Source organism: Thamnophis sirtalis, unplaced genomic scaffold (assembly GCF_051295495.1).
Source record: "Thamnophis sirtalis isolate CommonGarterSnake01/CBP01778 unplaced genomic scaffold, rThaSir2_p1.2 scaffold_4, whole genome shotgun sequence".
Classification (NCBI taxonomy): Eukaryota; Metazoa; Chordata; class Lepidosauria; order Squamata; family Natricidae; genus Thamnophis; species Thamnophis sirtalis.
The window spans coordinates 36,623,852-36,644,201 of NW_028261384.1; the positions used below are offsets into that span (position 1 = coordinate 36,623,852).

A 20,350-nucleotide genomic window follows, 5' to 3' on the forward strand; every position below is an offset into this window, starting at 1 on the left:
GCTGAGCGCCAGGAGCTGCCGGGAGCTTTGCGCGCTGGGCGAGCGGCTGGAAGAGGGCCGGCTGGCGCAGCAGGAGAGCCACGGCGCCCAGCTGAAGTGGAGAGGCTGAGCGCCAGGAGCTGCCGGGAGCTTTGCGCGCTGGGCGAGCGGCTGGAAGAGGAGCGGCTGGCGCAGCAGGAGAGCCACGGCGCCCAGCTGCAGTGATCATGGCCCCCGGCCGCTCCGCGGCCCGGTGCCAGGTACTCCGCGGACCGGCACCGGTCCGCGGACCGGGGGTTGGGGACCACTGCTACATACAACCATGATGCAGGAGTTTTCATTCAGCAAGAAAAAGGACTTGAGCCAAGTCAACATCTGGAAATCTTATCCCAGTCATATCCAACCTAGCTTATTTTTTGAGATCACCTCAAGGCGAGCTGGAGCGGGACGCGCTGCGCCACGAGTTGGAGAGCTTGGAGAGGCTGAGCGCGAACTTGGAGAGCTGCGTCTCAGCCACGTGGAGGGGCTGTGGGCCGACTGCGCCGCTCTGGAGGCGCTGCTGAAGCAGCTCCTGGCCGAGCACGAAGGGCTGCAGGAAGCGCGCAAGCCGGGCACTCCGAGAAGCGGCAGCTGGCCTCCGACTACACGCTGGTACTGAGCTGGAGCTGCGCGCAGAGCCTGGAGCGATACGAGGCCAAGTTGCGGGCGCTGCAGGTGCTGGAAGGGGGCTGGAAGGGGGCTGCCTGGGCCAACAGGACCTGCGTGCGCAAGCTGCGCACGCAGAACCAGGAGCGCGCTGGGCGAGCGGCTGGAAGAGGGGCGGCTGGCGCAGCAGGAGAGCCACGGCGCCCAGCTGAAGTGGAGAGGCTGAGCGCGCAACTTGGAGAGCTGCGTCTCCGCCGCCTGGAAGGGGGCTGCCTGGGCCAACAGGACCTGCGTGCGCAAGCTGCGCACGCAGAACCAGGAGCGCGCTGGGCGAGCGGCTGGAAGAGGGGCGGCTGGCGCAGCAGGAGAGCCACGGCGCCCAGCTGAAGTGGAGAGGCTGAGCGCCAGGAGCTGCCGGGAGCTTTGCGCGCTGGGCGAGCGGCTGGAAGAGGGGCGGCTGGCGCAGCAGGAGAGCCACGGCGCCCAGCTGAAGTGGAGAGGCTGAGCGCCAGGAGCTGCCGGGAGCTTTGCGCGCTGGGCGAGCGGCTGGAAGAGGGGCGGCTGGCGCAGCAGGAGAGCCACGGCGCCCAGCTGAAGTGGAGAGGCTGAGCGCCAGGAGCTGCCGGGAGCTTTGCGCGCTGGGCGAGCGGCTGGAAGAGGGGCGGCTGGCGCAGCAGGAGAGCCACGGCGCCCAGCTGAAGTGGAGAGGCTGAGCGCCAGGAGCTGCCGGGAGCTTTGCGCGCTGGGCGAGCGGCTGGAAGAGGAGCGGCTGGCGCAGCAGGAGAGCCACGGCGCCCAGCTGAAGTGGAGAGGCTGAGCGCCAGGAGCTGCCGGGAGCTTTGCGCGCTGGGCGAGCGGCTGGAAGAGGAGCGGCTGGCGCAGCAGGAGAGCCACGGCGCCCAGCTGAAGTGGAGAGGCTGAGCGCCAGGAGCTGCCGGGAGCTTTGCGCGCTGGGCGAGCGGCTGGAAGAGGGCCGGCTGGCGCAGCAGGAGAGCCACGGCGCCCAGCTGAAGTGGAGAGGCTGAGCGCCAGGAGCTGCCGGGAGCTTTGCGCGCTGGGCGAGCGGCTGGAAGAGGAGCGGCTGGCGCAGCAGGAGAGCCACGGCGCCCAGCTGCAGTGATCATGGCCCCCGGCCGCTCCGCGGCCCGGTGCCAGGTACTCCGCGGACCGGGGGTTGGGGACCACTGGCCTAGAGAGTAGCCCCTCCATGGCCCCACAGGAGTCTGACAACCAATCAGAATACATTTCTTACACAGGAACAGGAAACAGAGAGGTGGGACTGAACAGGTTATAAAAAGCCTAGCAAGCCCCTCCTTCAGCCCTTCTCTTCTTCTCCACTAACATTGAAGCATGTGATCACCTTTTCTGTTCAGGGCTCAAGCCATGTGGCCCTGTCCACCAATAAACCATCTTTTCAAGCAGCCTCCATGTCTCCAGTGTCTTTTTCCCCACTTGGAGCCAAACCCAGAAGGACATTTCTTTCATCAATAGATATCTTAAAAAGAAGGAAGTACAATAAGTAAAAATGGGAAGCAGCATTAAAGTAATTCTGACCGTAAACTCAGAATTTTGACCTGCAATTTAAGGTTCAAGCAACTTTTTTCCTTAGCATTAGAGTATCTTGAAATTCATTTTGTAAATAAAGAAGAGCACCTTAGAAAAGCACATGCTCTGTTCCTAAAGCAAGGCTGTTTTCAGGTTTTTGTAAAAAGAAGTAGCTCTTTACTCAAGAGTCCAAAGAAACTCCAGGATAGTGATAAAGGATTGCCAGGGAGAAAGACAATAGGGAAAGACAAAGAACTAGATAAAACTTGAGAAAAAAAAGTTGCTTTCATTCAGGTCTGAAAGAGCCAGAAGTCATGGCTTCAAAAATCCTCAACCCATTTACAAAAAGTAGGTATTACTCTTTTAGCTTGGCCAAAAAGAAAAAAGAAAATCAAAACAGTTATAAGGAAACTTTCATATTCTCTAGTTTGGAGTGAGGGGGAAAATAACTCTTAGTTTTTCCTGCCCTTCTTGAGGGATTAGTTTGGATATTGATTTCAGTCTGAGTTTTTATAGATTTAGTGAGATGGATAAATAAAATACAATTTTTAATAGGTTTAGTGGGATGGATAGAGACAATTCCACTTGTCTAATGAAATATAAGGCTCAAGATTGCATTCTCAAAGTAACACCACTGTAAATGTACTGCTAAACATAGCACTGGAAATTATATCCACTACTTTGGATTTAATAGGTTAGCTATAGATGAGGTGATACTATTATTTCTTCTTACCACAGGCAGATTCAGTATATATGAGGAAATATTTGCTCATATATACACATTTGTTCGATGTTTTATCGAACAAAACGTCGACAAACCAGAAAGGAACAGTCCAATATATCTGCTGATACAACCTGGCAAATGTTCAGACTAATTGTTCTTTCTCTGACTACTTCTCTCTCCCCTCCTCCAATTCCCATGCTCAAATTCACTGATCTGAAGAAAATATGAATCATATAAATATATGGAGCTGTAGTGGTGCAGTAGATGAAATGCGGTATTGCAGGTCAACACTACCAATAAGCTCCAAATTGATTCAGCCATTCATCCTTCCAAGACTGGTAAAATGAGGACCCAGACTGTTGGGCTGACATTTATAAATCATTCAGATGGTACCGTAAAGCACTATGAAGCGGTATATAAGTCTAAGTGCTATTGCTATTACTATGATTCAAAGCTATCAATTATTCAGCATGCAGCCAGCACTTCAGGGAACACAAAAAGGCCATTTGTGTTACATAAAACATCTCTTTCTGTGATTTGAAACATAGAAGATGGAAGTACTGATTTATTATTTGGTCTTTTGTAAACATAGACTTTAATGTATAGTGAATTTAAGAAACAAGTATAAAGTGACAGCCAATCAATTCAGGATTCATTCCTCTCTATAATTACATTTATCCAAAGCTTCTGAATTCAGTATCAAGAACAGAAAATGTCAATGATTCCCAAGAGCAAAAGAAAGACAATCCTTCCAATTATTAGATTCTGTGCTATTTATAGATATTTAACCTTTTTATCCACAAAGGCAGGCAAATAAAAGGGCCATAGATTTAAACCTTGAATTATAGTAATTTTGTACTCTTTTATTTTAATGATCAGAAAGAATCAGAAAAGTTTTTTCAGTGATTCACTACTGACATTAGCAAGGTAGTTAGGTTGGTTTCCAAGAAGCACAATATACTTGTGTCATATAGCATGACAAATGGTTCATTAAACTTTCAGATATAATATTATATAATATATATTATATGTGTATCATTTGTTCTATGACATTTGGCAAACGCTGGATGTGGATATGAACAAGGTTCTATATTTTTTTATTTTAATTTTACATTATTCACATAATTACTTATTAAATGAGATATTGCTGGAAGAAATATCCAGGTCCAGTTCCAAGCTGGGGAAAAGTCACTGGAAACATGGAGGCTTATTGGAAAGATGGTTTAATGATGATCAGAACTACCAAGCATGTATGATTCTGGGTAGCTGACCACATGGAATTGAGAATGAGGGGCTTTTATACCTTCTCTTGGGGTTTGCACTTCAACTTCCTGTTCCTGTGCAAGAACATGTATTCTATTGGCTGTTGAAGGGGTTATAACTGGCTCTATAGGTTGTCTGAATAACTTTGGTTGAAACCTGAAGGGTAATGCAATGTCCCCAGGAGATTGTGCAATGTGGAGATCTATGCTACTAGATGGTAGAGGATCAATCCTATAATATCCTGCGGGGTCATGTCTTAATCCCATCATCCTGGAGTTGGAGGTCTTTTGTTTTGGAGATAGTCTTGCCCAATCTTTCTCAATGTGCACAAAATAGCTTCTGGGGGCTATTGAGAAAGATTTGGGCTGGCACAGAGTGAAGTGGTGTGGGTAGTTCTTAGGACACATGGAGTGGCCCATGTTAATTCCATTGCTCTGTGAGCTGCATTGAGTGTCTTTTTGCTTTTGGGTGCAATTCAAGGCATTGATTATTACCTTTAAAACCCTGCATGGCAGTGACATGCAGGCAGGGGAGGCAGAGTCTCACCACTGTCATCATGAAAAGAAAAAAAATGTAAAAGGAAAAAGGCTGAGGTAGTTGCTGCCAGAGTCACAGTGGATGAGTCTGCTTAGTGCTTAACTGTTTAAAAAAGCCTCTTAAAAAGTGCCCTCTACAGGAGGAGGCAGGAGAACCACGTGCCTCATTTAGTCTGACTTGATCACTCGAGCAGAGATAAGCAAGGATTAAAAGCCAAAAAATTCCTTATGTAGATGAGGCATGTGGTTCTCTTGCCTCCTCCTGTAGAAGGCGGTTTTTTTAGAGACTTTTTTAAACAGTTAAGCAGAGTCATCCATTGGGGACTCTGGCAGCAACTAACCCAGCCTGACCTCAGCAGCTCTTGCCTTTTTCCTTTTATATTTTTACATTTTCATGATGGCAGGCAAGAGCAGAGTTGACATGGACATAGCAGCAGGGTGTCCAAAAGCCGCTTTCTTTCTTTTGCCTCACCAGCCATAAACCTCACTGCACGTCACTGCTGCATGGCATGGGTCCCACTTACTTATGGAACTATTTTACCCCAATGAGACTTGCCCATCCCACCCATTGTGGACAGTGGGGGCATCCTGTGGAACCATCAGTCGGGTATTTCAGCTGGTTGGATCTAGAAGAAGAGTCTTCTTTGCTGTGATTCTGCCCTATGGATCATCTTACCTCCTCTTATATTGTAATTCGTTGGTTCTGCCAATAATGGCTTAGGGAGCTCTAACTGAAGGTGGTTGACTAATTAAAATTCAAACTCCAGCCCTGTGTATCCGGCTCCTTTCTTTGCCATCTTCAGTCCATGCTTTTATCTGTTAGTGTTAGAAATTGACTGATTGGTTTGTTGCCTGAATGCTGAAATGGTCACCCGCTTTCATGGCTAAAGTGGGACAAAAACTCCTGATTTCTAACCTGGTGCTTTAACCACTAGATCAAACTAGTTCTCATTAGATCAGAACACTATGTACCAACAATGCTGGCTATAAAACCTCTACAAATATATGGTCTACAAATATATTCATTAAATTACAGATTTTAACTTTTCATCTGTAATTGCCTTTTGTAGATATATGTATTGGCTCAACATGGATCAGTTTGAGTTATCAGTAGAAGCTGGTACTTCATATTCTATCCTTTAAAAGGCCCATAATCTTTTATTATGAGCCTTTTAAAGACTGTTAGCCTTTTAGTTAAACATTTAACAATAAATATGAAATAAACTTCCTTCTGCTAGGGAAGGAACACTTTTAAAACTTAATTAGTTTAGTTTTCTTATATTATGATTTAACTGTATTTTGTTATTTTTGAAGGGGGAAGGATTTCTAAAAATTTATCAGGTCATAACAAATAAATGCATTCTATTCCATGTATAGTTGGAACAATTTACAAGAAAAGATGAGTAATTTAGAGCAGTGGTCCCCAACCTTTTTATCGCCGCGGACCAGTCAGCCTTTGATAATTTTACCGTGGCCCGCTGAGCACACGCAGGGGTGGGGGGGCGTTGTTCGCGATGACACATTGATTGTCGTGGGGGAAATAGGGAGTGGGAGTATTAGGTATCTTCACTACCATATATAAAAGGAGATACTATCTTAAATAACAAAGTGGGCCCCCACCTCCAAAATATACTAAAAGAAAAAAGATTCCATGTGCTCAACTAATTTTTTTTTAAATCATCACTATATTATGGACTACAGACACACACACACACACACACATATATATATATATATATACATGCATACATACATACATGCATACATACATACACATATACATATATATATACATACATACATGCATATATACATACCGTACGTATGTACGTACGTTTATATATAATGTCCAAATAACAGGAAAAGCGCTTCAAGGACCAAAGTATATTCCTTTTTTGCAGCCTTAAGAGAACTCTCGTTTTTTGAGGCTCAGAACCAGGCATTCTCGTGGGCTGCAAAAAGGAAACGCGACCCGGGAGCGCAGCCTCCAAGAGTCCCTATCGCCAATAACTACGCGTGTGGGGAAAGGAAATGTGTTTTGTGAGGAAGAGAAAGAGCGCGCTTCACCGATGCCCTTTGGCGAAATTTTGGAAGAGAGGCAAGAGACTTCAGGCACCGAGCCCCCACCCCTGGCTGCGGCAACTGGAGCGGGCGGGAGGCAGGGAAGGGGTGGGCAAGACCGCCGCTTTTCCACCGTGCGCTGCCCCCCATCTCCCCTCAAAAGACCCCCCCTGCCCTCGGCTGCCCGACGTTCTCTCTCTCTCTCTCTCTCTCTCTACCTCTCCCGCCGTTCCTTCTCACAAGCCAAGGCCAGGTGGGGAAGCCGCCAGGGCCTCCAAGGGCTCCGCTTCCAGCGCATGGTCCGCCCCCTCCTCGCCTCGCTTCCAGGCGAGCCGACTGAGGCGAGAAAGGAGAAAGAGGCGGAGGCATTCACTGAGGGGATGGCTGACTCGGGGAGGGGGCGGAGGTGGTGTAGTAGCGGGGGATTCTTCCTCCTCGCCTCACTTGCTCCTGTGCTTCCGCGCAGCTCCCCCCCTCCGGCGACGGCACTGCATGAGTGAAGAGTCGGCCGTTGCATGGCCCCCGGCCGCTGCAGCGATCATGGCCCCCGGCCGCTGCGCGGCCCGGTGCCAGGTACTCCACGGCCCGGCACCGGTCCACGGACCGGGGGTTGGGGACCACTGATTTAGAGTACCACGTATAGTACAATACGGTGTTCAACAGAAGCATCAGATGTGAGTTACGAATGTGCTTATGAATTATTTAACACTATCAATGTTGAGAAGTTACACATAACAAGCAAATTACATAGCATTGCACAGTGAAGCAATATCAATGCTTTAAATTCTTATTTGTACCTTTAATGAGGTTTTTTGAGGGAGGGATGTGTTTTTAACACAAATGAAGCATACAGAATGTTTGATAATACTAAAATATATTAACATGATGTGAAATGTCTGCAGTATAAGTATGAAGTATATCCTGAAAAGGAAAATAAAAGCTAAAATGAGGGGAAAAAAACCTGAAAGGCATCCACTAAAAATGGAAGATAGAAACTTGGCCTTTACAGATCTTGGCTAATTGATTATTCTACATTTCTTTTCTGATTCCCTTCCTTTTACTGAAGGAATACACTTTTATGTATTCCCCATAAAAGTTGTCTCATACAACGGACAGAAATTAATTATACTAAATTATATTGAAACTTGGAAGACTAAATCTCTGATCCTGATGATTGATCCAGATTAAATACTGCAACATTATCATGGGACACATATTTATGCCTTTATGCATAAATTACATCTATTTAACTATTTTGGGATGGAATGGGTTCATCTCTATCATTTTAAGGATAAAAACAGTTCTCAATATTTTATGCAGCTTATTTTAGGAAAAGCAAACATCAATGATCAAAGTGCTTTAGAATACATTTTCTGTCCCATTCCTCCTGAGATATCGTAATTGCTGTATCTGAGCACTTAACAGCTGCAAATAAAAAACTCTGCTAGCATTTCCCCTTTTGTTGCTGGTAAAAATCGTACACACACACACACACACACACACACACACATTGTGACTGCTCTTTTTGTGCATCCAGTGTGAAGTGAGCAGGAATGAAGGCTACACACACACACACACACACACACACACAGACACACATTAACAACCTCCGTTTTGCAGCCCCAGACTCTTAAAAACTCAACCATCCCTCTTCATTCTTTAGTATTTTTTTTTTTTTAGTATTTTATTAAGATTTATAGGCCGCCCTTTTCCCTGAGGGGACTCAGGGCGGCTTACAATCATTAGGGAGGGGGTGCAATTCAAAATAAACAATATGTGAACAAAATAAAGTAATAAAAACACAACTTACATTCAACATTCAACACTCGGGTGGGGCAAATTAAAGACTTATCCCCAGGCCTGTTGGGAGAGCCAGGTCTTGAGGGCTGCGCGGAAGGCCTGGACGGTGGTGAGGGTGCGTATCTCGACGGGGAGATCGTTCCACAGGGTCGGAGCTGCAACAGAAAAGGCTCTCCTCCGTGTAGTCGCCAGTCGACATTGACTGGCGGATGGGATTCGGAGGAGGCCCAGTCTGTGCGATCTTATCGGTCGGAGGGAGGTAATCGGCAGAAGGCGGTCTCTCAAGTACTCAGATCCACTACCATGAAGGGCTTTAAAGATGGTCAACAGCACCCTGAAGCGCACCCGGAGATCAACAGGTAGCCAGTGCAGCTCGCGGAGGATGGGTGTTATGTGGGCGAACCGTGGTGCGCCCACTATCACTCGCGCGGCCGCATTCTGAACTAACTGCAGTCGCTGGATGCACTTCAAGGGCAGCCCCATGTAGAGCACATTGCAGTATTCCAGCCTAGAGATCACAAGGGCTCGAGTGACTGTTGTGAGAGCCTCCCGATTCAGGTAGGGTCGTAACTGGCGGACCAGGCGAACCTGGACAAATGCCCCCCTGGTCACAGCCAACAGATGATGATCGAGAGTCAGCTGTGGATCCAGGAGGACTCCTAAGTTACGGACCCTATCTGAGGGGTATAAAATTTGACCCCCCAGCCTGATAGATGGAACATTAGCCAAATTGTTGGGAGGGAAACACAACAGCCACTCGGTCTTGTCCGGGTTGAGTACCAGTTTGTTAGCGCTCATCCAGTTCTTAACAGCCTCCAGACCCTGGTTCATCACGTTCACTGCTTCATTGAGTTGGCATGGGGCGGACAGATAATATTGCGTATCGTCCGCATATTGATGGTATTTTATCCCGTGCCTCCGAATGATCTCGCCCAGCGGTTTCATGTATATGTTAAATAGTAGGGGGGATAAGACCAAACCCTGCGGCACCCCATATTTTAGGGGCCTCAGGGACGATCTCTGCCCCCCCACCAACACCGACTGCGACCTGTCCGAGAGGTAGGAGGAGAACCACTGCAAAACAGTGCCTCCCACCCCCACCTCCCACAGTCGTCGCAGAAGGATACCATGGTCGATGGTATCGAAAGCCGCCAAGAGGTCAAGGAGAACCAGGATGGACGCATGGCCTCCATCTCTGGCCCTCCAGAGATCATCGGTCAATGCGACCAAAGCGGTTTCTGTGCTGTAACCGGGTCTGAAGCCGGACTGGAAGGGGTCAAGGTAGCTAGCTTCATCCAAGGCCCGTTGAAGCTGGAAGGCCACCACCTTCTCAACAACCTTCCCAACAAAGGGAAGGTTGGAGACAGGCTGGTAGTTATTTAAAATGGCTGGATCCAAGGATGGTTTCTTCAGGAGGGGTCTCACTACCGCCGTTTTAAGTGCGGCGGGGAAGTGCCCCTCCCAAAGGGAGGCGGTTACGACCACCTGGATCCAGCCTCGTGTCACCTCACTGCTGTTGGCAACCAGCCAGGAGGGACACGGGTCCAGAATACAGGTGGAGGCACTCACAGCTCGAATGGCCTTGTCCACATCCCCAGAGGCAACATCCTGAAACTCAACCCAGAGATGGTTTGCCAAGTGATCCTCTTGTGTCCCGGCTGGATCTGCAGCGGTGGAGTCCAAGTCCGACCGAAACCGAGCAACTTTGTCCGCTAAGAATTGGGCATAATCCTCAGCTCTACCCTGCAAGGGTTCCCCCATATCCCTCCTATTTAGGAGGGAACGGGTTATCCTAAACAGGGCGGCTGGGCGGGACTCAGTGGACACAACCAAGGTGGCAATATGAGATCTTTTTGCTGCCCTAAGTGCCCTGATGTAATCCTTGGTGCAAGTTGTTAATAGTGCTCGGTTCGACTCGGACTTATCGGACCTCCACAAGTGCTCTAGGCGTCTCCTCCAACGCTTCTTCTCCCGGAGCTCCTCGGTGAACCAAGGGGGTCTCCGGGATCCGCTGACCCGGAGTGGCCGTAGTGGCGCAATCCAGTCAAGAGACTCCGATGCCGCCGAGTACCAGGCAGCAGCCAGAGTCTCCGCCGAACTGTGGGCGAGAGTATCAGGAATAACCCCAAGCTCTGTCTGGAACCTCAAGGGGTCCATCAGTCGCCTGGGGCGAAACCACCTGGTCGGTTCCTCTTCCCTACGGTGGGGGTTTGGCCTCCGGAAGTCAAGCCTCAGTAGGCAGTGGTCTGACCACGACAGGGGTATGGTCTCATTTCCCCTCAGACCAAGATCACACATCCACTGCTCCGAGAGAAATACGAGGTCGAGCATGTGACCCGCCGAGTGGGTTGGGCCCCGAATTACCTGGGTCAAGCCCATGGCTGTCATGGAAGCCATGAACTCCTGCGCCCCATCAGAGTGTTCACCGAGCGATGGCAAATTGAAGTCCCCCAGAACCATAAGCGTGGGGAACTCAATTGCCAGCTCGGCTACTGACTCGAGGAGCGAGGGGAGGGCTGCTGCAACGCAGTTGGGAGGCAGGTACGTTAGCAGCAGACCCACTTGACCCTTGAGGTCCAACTTCACCAGCAGAGTCTCACACCCGACAAGCTCCGGAGCAGGGACCCTACGAGGTACTAGAGACTCCCGGATAACAATAGCCACACCGCCACCCCTTCCCTGGGCTCTCGGCTGATGAAGCACCTGAAATCCTTCTGGGCACATCTCTACAAGGGGGACTCCTCCTTCTGTGCCCAGCCAGGTTTCAGTAATACATGCCAGGTCTGCCCTCTCGTCAGAAATTAAGTCCCGGACGAGGGGAGCCTTGTGAACAACAGACCTGACATTTAGCAACAGCAGCCTTTGACCAGGGTCCTGATTACTCACGCCATCTGGCCTTGGAGTGGGACTCATAGGGCCGGAAGGAGGGATCTCTGTAATATAGTGAACCCTCCTTCCCCGGTAATGGCGAGCCCTAAAGTCCCCGCCGTATCTGCCTCTCCCTGTAGTGACCATTATGCTCCGACCCACTCCCGTATCCCTGGTCCCCCCAGCCACCCCGATGACCCCCGCGTTCCCCAGCAGGTCCTCCGAGGCACTCATACTCATTCACTCACCCAAGCAGTCTCCACACGATAATTAAAACACAAAATACAGCAGATAAGTCAATAAAAGTGGAACCATTCGCTCAATCACATGCGTATCCCATGCATATCCCATACAAAGGAAGAAAAAAAAGAAAAAAGAAAAAGAAAAGAAAAGAAAAGAAGGTAGTTGCACATTTACATTTCTCTACACATTTCTCTATTTATCGTATTAAGTCTACCTCTTTTTTTAAATTATTATTCTGCTGGTCTTCCTGGGCAGGCTTGACGCCCCCCTCCCCCCAAAAAAGAGGCAAGTTAGAAATTTAAATTTTCATCCAGCATGACTAAGGTGTGCTTTATCCAATTTTCTCCTCTTGAACTTCTGTGGGCAAGGGCAGTCTACCTGCCAGCATCAGGAGTCATGGGAAAGGAGCAATATAGGGGGATTTGCAAACTATATTCGTGTAGACTTTCTAAAGAGATTTAGCAATGATGGCATAATAAGATGTGACAAGGCTTGCATGATGCCATATAATGAACTTGGCTGCATTGAGTCATTTTAAAAAAAACTTACTTTTTTTAAAGGGGGTGTTCTATTTAGGAACCATCTCCCTGCTTCCCCTCTGCAGATTCTGCTTTAAAGCAGTGGTCCCCAACCAGTGGTCCGTGGTGGACCACTGGTGGTCTGTGAGAAAATTTTGGTGGTCCGCAGATAACAACATCTGTATCATTCTTGATTGACTTGGAGTGCCTGCCTGCTGGTAAGTGAGCTGGGGTTTTTTCTTCTATTTTTTTAATGTATTTTAAAATAATATTTTATTTATTGTGCATAGGATTTTTTTAAATAGTTTTATTCTGTGTGGATTATTTTTTTAAATTATCTTAGACTATATTTTAAATAGTCAGGAGTCATTGACACTGAATTTGCAGTTTTAATAATCAGGAAGCACATACTGAGTTTCTTTGAAAAAAAATCCAATAATTTAAAAATCCAATAATTTGTTTCCTAGTATAATTTGATTGCTTATTAGTAACCTATGACTATCACTAAGTGTTGTAGCTTATGATTCTTGATTAATGTATTTTTTTCTTTTATGTACACTGAGAGCCTATGCACCAAAGACAAATTCCTTGTGTGTCCAATCACACTTGGCTAATAAACTATTCTACTCTACTCTACTCTACTCTACTCTACTCTACTCTACTCTACTCTACTCTACTCTACTCTACTCTACTCTACTCTACTCTACTCTACTCTATTCATTTCTATTTCAATTCTAATAAGGAATTTAGATTCTCTCTCTTGAAAATGTAAGCTAGCATAAGGCATTATAATGCAAGCTAGCCTTAGCTTTCAAACAGTTCATAGTGACCAAAGTTACAATGGGATTGAAAAAAGTGACTGATGACCATTTTCACACTTAGCGACCATTTTCACACTTAGCAACCATTGCAGCAGCATCATGGTCACGTGATCAAAATTTTGATGTTTGGCAACCAATTCGTATTTATAATGGTTTCAGTGTCCTGGGGTCATGTAATCTTGACAAAGTCAAATGGGGAAACCAGATTCACTTATGTTACTAACTTACCAGTTGCAGTTATTCACTTGAGAACTGTGACAAGAAAGGTGGTATAATGGGCTTAGTGACCAAAGTTACAATGGCATTGACTGATGACCATTTTTCACACTTAGCGACCATTTTCACACTTAGCGACCTTTGCAGCATCCTCATGGTCACACGATCAAAATTTTGATGTTTGGCAACGAATGAAAAATGGTCATCAGTCACTTTTTTCAATGCCATTGTAACTTTGGTCACTAAGCCCATTATATCACCTTTCTTGCTACAGTTCTTAAGTGAATAACTGCAGCTGATAAGTTAGTAACATAAGTGAATCTGGTTTCCCCATTTGACTTTGTCAAAAGGTCACAAAGGCGGACACTGAAACCATCATAAATACGAATCTGTTGCCAAACATCAAAATTTTGATAGCATGACCATGAGGATGCTGCAACAGTCGCTAAGTGTGAAAATGGCTGCTAAGTGTGAAAAATGGTCATCAGTCACTTTTTTCAATACCATTGTAACTTTGGTCACTAAACCCATTATACCACCTCTCTTGCCACAATTCTTAAGTGAATAACTGCAGCTGGTATTTTGTATTTTGCATAGAATCTTTTTTTAAATAGTCTGTTGTGACTGAACACGTTTTTTTCTACGGTAAATAAAGTGTGGACATCAGAAAAATCACAATTAAGTGTTGAGACTTTACAAAATGACAGCAATCTACTAAAAAAAATTCACCCAAGTGAGAAATATGCCAAAGAATAAAATAATACTATACATAATTTTTGTAAATATATTTTATAAATATAAATGTAAATAAATGTATTATATTTGTAAATTGTAGTTATGTTGAAATAAAAAATATATTACTATACTATGTTTGCGTTGTTTGAAAATTTTTGTTGCTCCATAAAAAAATTTTAATCAAGTCCGTCCCCCCCCCCCCCCGGTCAATGGTGTCCCTCTTTACCAATCTAAAAATCTGGTCACCTTAGTTTTTCCCCACTTGGAGCCAAACCCAGAAGGACATTTCTTTCATCATGAGTAAAAATAATTAAGATTTTTAAAACTAATTTTTCACACCTACCTTCCCTGGACAACTGGAAGATGGTAGAATTCAGTAAGTTGCCCATGGTAATTTATAATCTTCTGTCTGAAGAAAGAAAGAAAACTGTGTAGAAGGCCTGCGTGCTCTTCCAAAGAAAAAGGCAGTTGGATGTGACTCCGCCCCCCTCCTGTGTTCCGTGACATCAGGCTGACATCATTAGCTGGATGACATCACAACATTCTCTCATACAGCCAAGTCTCTCCTGGTCTCCAGTATCAGTGTCTGAAACCAAGTCCTTCTCAAGGACCTCCATGTAGTTATACCCTCTTTAGTTGGGCTTGGTGGCCCGAATACATCTGAGAATGTATCTCCTTCTGAGTCTTTCTACTGGAGAAAAGGAGCTCTTTTCTTCAGCTGCTTTTAGGCTACTTCTGGCTGCTTTATTTCCAGATAGGAAACACGTCCTTTTTTCTCTTCTACACACCAACACCCCCTCCTCCACCCCTCCTACACACCAACACCATCTTCCCCAGCTGTTTTGTCAACTTTAGAGCCAATGGTGCTTTGCTGGCTAAGGAAAGTGCTTAGAGAGGCAGAACAACCACTGCACAGGTAGAGGCTGTTTTCTAGGCAACCTGACTTCTGACATGGATGAAGTAGATCAAAGTTGCCCTCAACCAGCTTAGCTCCTCCTAACTTACTGAGCACAAACAGAGTCAGTGACCGGATTTAAAGCTTTAAAATGCCCTGGGAACCTTTGCAAGATCAACTAGATGTGCTGCCAGTGACTAAGGAGCACATCAAACTATTAATGCAATTATTTAAATGTTAGCTTCTGGTTTACTGCCCTGTGGAGGCAGCTCAGCTGTTTTGGGAGAATCTTGGTCTTGCTGCAAACTATTATAGGCTTAAAATAAACATATCATAAAAGCAACAACAAAAGAAAAAGAGAGAAAAACTTGCTTCTCTTCTCAATTTTTAAACATTCACTTAAAAAAAAAAAGCACTTCCCAAAGAAGTGGCACCTGCTTCTTAACTTGTGTTTTAAATGATATGTTTTAAATTCAGTGTTAAATTTGCAAATAGGGAATGAAGCCCAGTGAAGGCTTCACTAAGTTCTGGAATTAAATGGCACATTAGCATAACCGCCGCTCATTGGTCCATTCAAGCATCAGGAAAAATAAAGCAATGTCATTGGCCAGACTGCCTGTCAGTGCCCTTTAAAAAGAGAGCACTGTCAGCAGCCACCCGAGAAGTTTTTCCACGCGAACAAGAAAGAGCTGAAATCACTTGCAGAGTCCTGCCTCTTCATTCTCCCCCAATGTAACCCTCCAGCTTAACATTCATTGGCATTTGTTTAAATCTGTGTTTATTGTTTCTATGGATTCGCCTGAAATCCTCTGAACAGCAGACAGGCATGAAATAGCTGAAACAAATCAATAAATAAAATGTGCGTTTTGACGTGCACTTTTCCTTCAACAGACAATCCTGGTTCCCAACTCGGATGTGACATGAAACTTGCTGGTTGAACATTTCCCCTCTTTTGCTTTGCCAACTTGCTAGAAGAAGAGAAAGAACTCCACTTAGAATCACTCTAAATGTGTTTGGTTGTAACCATTTTAATCACAAAAATATTAATGTTTTAATTAATAATATAAATATCCTAACATTAAACTCTTGGTAGAATTAAACATGCTTCTTGAGGAGACAGCAATATTTTCTAGTGGTGACTTGCACTGTAAGGTTCATATAGTTCTGTAAGCACAACATCGTTATTAAGTGATTTTAAAAGGAATTACATTTTCTCCAAATATCATATGATACCTTGGGAGATTTAATATTGTGAGATTTTGCTCCTTTTGTAATTCTTTTTTTTTTTAAAGGATTGTTTTGGAGAATGTGATTTCTCTGAATCCTCTACAGTATTATAGGAATGACCTAAGCTCCCACCTTTGTTAAACAGAGATGTACATTATGGAAACCATTCCTTTTTAAATCCCTGAATGTCTCATACCTAACAATAGTAAGTGAGTAGATCAACAGAGCAAATAAAGGCCCAGTAAGCAATAGTGAACAGTTCTTGCAGTGGGAACCAATACTTCTTTATGCTATTGTGCACTGGACTTAAAGCATTCTGAATTTTATTTTCAAATCCTGCTATATTAATTCCTTTCAGATCTCTGAGTTTGCATCACCTTGTATCTTTTTTCCTCTGGGTATCTGTGCCTGCCACAAGCCACACTTCAAAATGGAGAGGGAAGTGAGACAATGGTAAATCAATAAGTAAATATTGAATTAAGAGCTGCTAAATAAAAACATTTATTTACCCACTTCTCTTTCTCTCTCAATCTTTCATCTACCTATCATCTTTTTATTTCCTGCCCCCTCTCCCCCGATAATTTGAAGCTGAATGCTGGGCACAATGAAGTCAATCTCAAACTCACTAATCTCAATCTTTATTGAGAGAGGTGTATTTTTTATATATTGTTCATTTATTATAACTACACTGGGGAAGCTATGTCAAAGTTCTAAGGGCAAAAGGAGAGAAAAATTAAAATCTGCTTTGGAGATTCGTATAAACCACTGGGTGGCTGAATGAATGCTAATCCTTCAGACAGAGAAATCCATTAAGAAGAGAGCATCAACAAAGGAAAATATTTATAGCTTAGGGTGGACATGAGGGGTCCTTGGTGCTCTCCGAGGTTGCTTGTTTTCCTGCAGACGTTTCATTACCCAAACATCATTAGTGCTAGAAGGCAGAGAGGTTTATACTCTCGGTTTATATTGTGGGGGCTTCTCTGAGTGTCGATGGGGATGATGGTCTTGGAGGTCCTTTGGATGGGCTATTTTCTGATGGCTTCTTTGGCAGTTCTTTGATTGGGGCATTCTTGACTTGATTGTTGGGCAGCTGTGAATCCAATGCAATCATCACCCAGATCAGCAGAGATCAACTCCAAGGTTAACATCAGACCAGCCATCAAGTCAACAAAACCTTCAATCAAGGAACTGCCAAAGGAGCCAACAGCCCAACCAAAAGACCATGATCCCCACACAAACCCTGGCCAGGAAAGAGCCCTGAAGAGAAGCGGAGAGCAAATCCTCCTACTTCCCAACATTGATGAGGTTACCTAGTCAGGCAGTGAGATGTCTGCCAGGAAACCAGCCTGCTGCCCTCTGCTTCCTGTGCGCTTCTCTCCAGGTGGTTCCCGAACAACCGTGCATCGTCCCTGAGCATCCGTGCCTGACCACTAGTGGCAGCTGCCGAGAACTATGTGCCAGGCTGTGCTGCAAGGAGAGGCCTGAAAAGGGAGCCCCCCGGATGGTTGCAAGCCGGGTTTGCTTGTTGGCTGCTTCTTCAGCAACTTGGCTGGCCTGCAAAAAGCTCCATTCCACAGGAAGCTGGCAGGAGTTGGGGGCTTAGTCTGGGAAGACACACCATCCCCTTCCCAAAACACCGCCCCACTCGTGGCCAATGATCCTGGGTGGCATCTGGTGGGGAAAAGCTCCATTTGCAAGAGAAGAAGGGAGGGGGGTTGGCAAAGGCCAGCTCCAAATCCTGGCTTGTCTTCTGAGATGGACAAGGGTTGGTTCAAGGTTGGCCTGATAGCTGGTCCGGATCCTGGTTTGATAGCTGATCTTAGTTTGATAGCTGGTCCAGATCTTGGTTTGTTATAGCTGGCCCAGATCCTGGTTTGTTTTATGATCTCATTTGACTTCAGTTATTTGAACATGCTTTTACCTCAAATCATTCATACTTAAAGACACAATCACATAATGGCATTCATTAGCTATTTCAAAAAATCTTCCAATAACATTATACCTTTGTAGCATCTTTTAAGTAAAAGTCAATTAATAAAGTTTCCAAGCCTTCCCCCCCCCTTTTTTTTCCAACTCACTGACTAAAATTTATATCCAAGTTACTTTAGCCAATACCATAGCATGTATATATTGTTAAGCAATGTCCATTAACATTTTCTTGTTGTTATTGTAATTGGCTAAAAATAATTTACTATTTATGCCCCATCTCCTCTCATCAGGGCCCCCATCCCCACCCAAAAAAACCTTACACTTGTATAACAAGATCTAAATGAAAATTTGTTAATAAAATTTATAGGTCTTTTTCCCAAGTCACAATTTACAATTTATATCCAAATTTCTTTTACTAAATTGTCAATATGTGTATATATCATTACGCTGTATCCATTATTTCATTATTATTATTTATAGTTAATTAATTGTTAGCGAGTAAACATTTAATAACAATCTAAAACAATCTAGGAGTTCCAAAATTCCTACTTATTAATCACCAATAAAATAAAAAATATTTTTTATTACCAATTTACATTGTCAACCTGTATCTTAACAGTAACAAAAGAGTCTTTTAATACGAATCTTTTTTATTTCCATTTCATTCTATACAATCACATGTTTACTGTGCAACCGAGGCATATAACATTGGGTAATAAACACAGCCCTCACTTTTATAGAAAATGCCCCCTACAATACAAACCCAATATATCGCCTTAGCCCACATACACCCTCTTTCATCCCCCTCCAACTTTCATTCTTCCTTCTCTCATACCCCTCTACACCTACTTCCCCTCCCCCTCTATCTAACCCTAACCCTATCACTCCCTCTCTTCCATTCCCTCCCTTCCTTCTCCTCCTCCTCTCTCTCACTCTCTCTACTCTCCTTCTTCTTTCCCTCCCTTCGGTATACTTCTATTACTTTCCAATATATTCAGTTTGTTCTGTTTTGACACTAACATTAAAAAAACCACAGTATACAAGTGCAATCATGCTTTAAAATTTAACACATATTATATTTCCCCCTCCCCCTAGATCCCCGCCTCCCTTCCCTCCCCCCGACTTCCCAGAGCCCATACATGGTATAACTTTTTGACAATCACAGTCTAAAATATCTCTACATTGAACTCAGCTTCTTGCTGTTACCCAAATTTTTAACAATTTAAGTTATTACTAATTTTAAGCATAAGCTATCTGGAATTTCCTAGTCCCGTATTTGCTTTGTATATAATCAATCCATTTTTTCCAGTCTCGTTTATACCTCTCATTTGAATGTTCTTTAAGATATGCTGAAATTTTTGCCATTTCGGCTAAGTTTGTAACCTTCAAAGTCCATTCTTGAATTGTAGGCAGGTCTTTCTTCTTCCAGTATTGCGCCACTAAGAGTCTTGCTGCCGTTATTAAGTACAGAACCAAATTAATCTCTACTGCTACAAAGTCAATACATATACCTAGTAAAAACAATTTGGGAGTGAATTTTATCCTTTTTTTGAAGATATTTTGCAGGATCCACCAAATTTTTATCCAAAATGCCTTAACATTACGACATGTCCACCATATATGAAAATACGTAGCATCAAAAGAACCACATCTCCAACATTTAGGCTGAACGTTTGAATACATAGAAGCAAGCTTTTTGGGATCCAAGTGCCATCTATAAAACATCTTATAAAAATTTTCTCTCAAATTTTGTGCTTGTGTAAATTTTACATTTCTTACCCATATTTTTTCCCATGTGTCCAGCATTATAGGTTCTTCAATATTCTGAGCCCATTTTATCATACAATCTTTAACCATTTCGGTTTCTGAGTCCATCTGTACTAATACATTATATATCCTCTTTATGTGCATTAAACTTTGATCTCTTATTTGTTAAACAAGTTATCCTCAGCTATTACAAAACCTATTTTTTGGTCTATTTTCCACCTGGCCTGTAGTTGGCCATACTGAAACCACGTTTGAACTACCTTCTCTTTTTTAAGTACCTCTAAGGATTTTAATTGCAACACCCCTCTTTCTGTAAAAAGAAGTTGTCTATAAGTGGTTCTATCGTGTTTTTGTTCTATATTCATATTTTCAATTGCATGTCTAGGAATTGCCCACATGGGCAATTTGTCATTTAGTTTATGTTGATATTTTTTCCAAACCCGCAATAAGGCATTTCTTAAAATATGATTTTTGAAATTCTTATCCAGTTTTTTGTTAAATAGCAAATAAGCATGCCAACCATATACCAAATCATGTCCCTCAATATTCAATATTCTGTCATTGGTTAAATGGATCCA

General features: G+C 44.3%; 1 protein-coding gene across 1 annotated transcript in view; it reads right to left on the bottom strand.

Annotated features, from left to right (window-relative positions):
* The window catches only part of DGKB (diacylglycerol kinase beta), a 354,420-nt gene extending 340,030 nt beyond the window's left edge, over nucleotides 1-14,390 (bottom strand). Inside the window, exons 1-2 of the mRNA XM_087712751.1 lie at nucleotides 14,298-14,390; nucleotides 5,369-5,508 (exon numbers count right to left, since the gene is read on the bottom strand). The gene's annotated coding sequence lies outside the window, so the exon portion shown is untranslated. The remainder of the gene's footprint in view (nucleotides 1-5,368; nucleotides 5,509-14,297) is intronic.
* Nucleotides 14,391-20,350: the final 5,960 nt, after the last annotated feature.